Genomic DNA, 2602 nt, shown 5'->3' with positions numbered 1-2602 from the left:
CCCTTTATTGATGAATTGTTAGTACCAGCAAATGCTACCTTTTCTTTGTAAGCTGATTCTACAGCTGAACATTGATCCAAGGGACTATTTTGCTGAGTGCCTTATTTTCTCAGGTAGAGTCAGAAAATGCTTCCAAAGGGTTTTCTTTGTTCTAGTATTATTTCATGTTCAAATTATATTGCTTTGGGAATAGAGTTCTTAAAAGGATGATTGGTATTCATAAACGGATTCCTGCATATAAGAATTCTTACTCCCAACAGGGCAAAGAGGGTTTTACCTTGTAGATTGCCTTCGCTGATTTTGTAGAGGCTGTTAGTGTTAGTGCCATAGACCTGGCACTAGAGATGACCCCTTGAGACCTGGGCGAACGAACTCAATAGGACCCACCTTGTTTTCCCAGATTGTACCAGTTTCACACTTTCAACAAGTTGAATTCTCACGAGTTTTTTCCTCACTCATTTTAGTGGAAAATGAATCTTTTCTGCTCTGAAAGGTTTCTGCCTTACATGGATTCTGGCATTTGCAGGTTTTACATGAATAGAGAGGGATTTCTATGTATAGACTCTGGAATCAGCCTGCCTGGGTTCAAATTCCAAACGAGAGAGTAGCTATGTACTGTTAGGCAAGCATCTTAACCTTTCATCTTTAAATGGGAACTGGCCCCATGGGGGCAGTTTGAAGTAGTTTATAAATGTTGGTGGTAGTGGTGTTAGGTAGCCAGCGATGTCTCAGAATTACCCTAGGTACAACAGAAGGAAACATTGCCCTGTCTGGCACAATTCTCACAACAGTTGTTATATTTGAATCCATTGTTGTAACTACTATGTCAATCCACTGAGGGTTTTCTTCTGCTTCACAGACCCTCTACCAAGCCTGGTGTTAATGTGATCATTAAGCTGTAATGCAGTCTTTGGATTCTATAGTTTCCCAAGCCAATTCTTAAAATACAGTGGGTCCAATAAAAAAAAAGGTTTAATTTTCTTCAGATTGCATCCTCTAAGTTTTATGGTTATGTATAATATTGAATTTCCTCTTTTATTTCTAAGGGGAGGTACTTTAACTCTATTGTGGATGAGTATAATATAAAAGCCTATTTTCATATTTCTCTATGTTCATGTACCTACTTGCAATGCTGTGTGCTCAGTGAACTTTTAATTCTTTTAGCCACAACATGAAGCAGTGAAATGGACCGAAGCTTGTAGGGACAAGGAAAGAGAACGTGTCCAGAATTTACTCCCCAGCACAGGACAATAGCCATGAAAAGTATTTCACAAATGGAAAATGGTAACGGTATTTCTTCACGACAGATTAGAGACTTCATAATTCATTGGAGAGACAAAAGTTTTACATTCTTCTCAAGGGCCTGAAATCAATCTCTCGGGAGGGCTAGGTCTTCGAGTCAGGGCAACATGGTATCATTTGAAGTCAAAATTACCTTAGGTTGGTGGGGTTTGGATTCATCTGGTCCGTCCATCCCCAGCTTTTCCGTCCCCAGCTTTTCTGTCCGCTTTATAAGAGCTCTATTTCTCTAGTTCAGCACCAGATCAAGTAGTTGGCTGATATTTAGAAGTCAGGCTGCATGCCAAAAATGTACATACTTTTAAACACTGGATTCACTCGCATCCGAGCAAGAAGCGTACTCAAACAGAGACATTAAGAGATAGGTGGAACACATGAAGAGCAAATGTATACCTTACTTTGTGCACATTGGATTGAATGGAATAACTGCCACTCTTTTCATCCCCTTGCCTTCCCTGCCACATGTCTCCATTCCTCCCTGTTGCTCTGAGGTTAGATAGTTGAACTGCTTTGAGTTGTGTGCATGTTTATCATGACACATAGTCTGGGATGGGTGCACAGTATGCTGAAGAGTTTATCTAGTCTAATTGCATTGCCTTAATTTCATAATCCATTTCTATTCCTTTATACAAAGAACAGTTTTTATTTGTCACAAGATATTTTTTGGATGGGATGGTGAGACATGAAATGTAAGTCACTTCTTTATTATATTAAACACACACACACACACATGCATGCTCACATCAGCAGCACATATACTAAAATTGGAACCATAAAGAGAAGATTAGCACAGCCTTTGCTCAAGGATGACACTCCACAGAGCAGAAAGTCTCACCTTGCTTGGAATAGCATTGGTGGGTTTGAACTTCTGACCTTGCAGTTAGCAACCCAACACATAATCCACTACATCACTAGGGCTTCTCTTAACAGCAGTCAAGAAGTCAAACTATGTATCTCATGGGCAAATCTAGTGCAAAAGATCTCTACCATGTGTGAAAAAGAAAACATGTCACTTTGATGGCTAAGATGCACCTGATCCAAGCCATGATATTTCCCATAGCCTAATATGGGTGCCACAGCTGGAATAAGGAAGACCTAAAAAGAATGATGCCGTTGAATTATGGTGTTATTGAAGAACATTAAATATACTGAAAACTGCCTGAAGAACAAATAAATATGTCTTGGAAGATGTACAGAATGCTCCTTTGAAGCATGAATAGCAGGACTTCCTTTCATATACTTTGGATATGTTACCAGAAAAGACTAGTCTTTGGAGAAAGACATCATGCTTGATAAAGGAGCT

The 2602-nt window shown here is 39.4% G+C and overlaps 1 non-coding gene across 1 annotated transcript; it reads left to right on the top strand.

The window, feature by feature from the left end:
• The first annotated feature begins 2033 nt into the window (after positions 1–2033).
• Positions 2034–2141, top strand: LOC115869824. The gene has a single exon (XR_004046385.1). It is a non-coding gene; the product is annotated as a U6 spliceosomal RNA (small nuclear RNA).
• Positions 2142–2602: the final 461 nt, after the last annotated feature.

Source organism: Echinops telfairi, unplaced genomic scaffold (genome assembly GCF_000313985.2).
Source record: "Echinops telfairi isolate 266 unplaced genomic scaffold, ASM31398v2 ScPeMD7_53;HRSCAF=182, whole genome shotgun sequence".
In the NCBI taxonomy this organism is placed as follows: Eukaryota; Metazoa; Chordata; class Mammalia; order Afrosoricida; family Tenrecidae; genus Echinops; species Echinops telfairi.
This window is presented reverse-complemented; position numbering and strand designations above follow the sequence as displayed.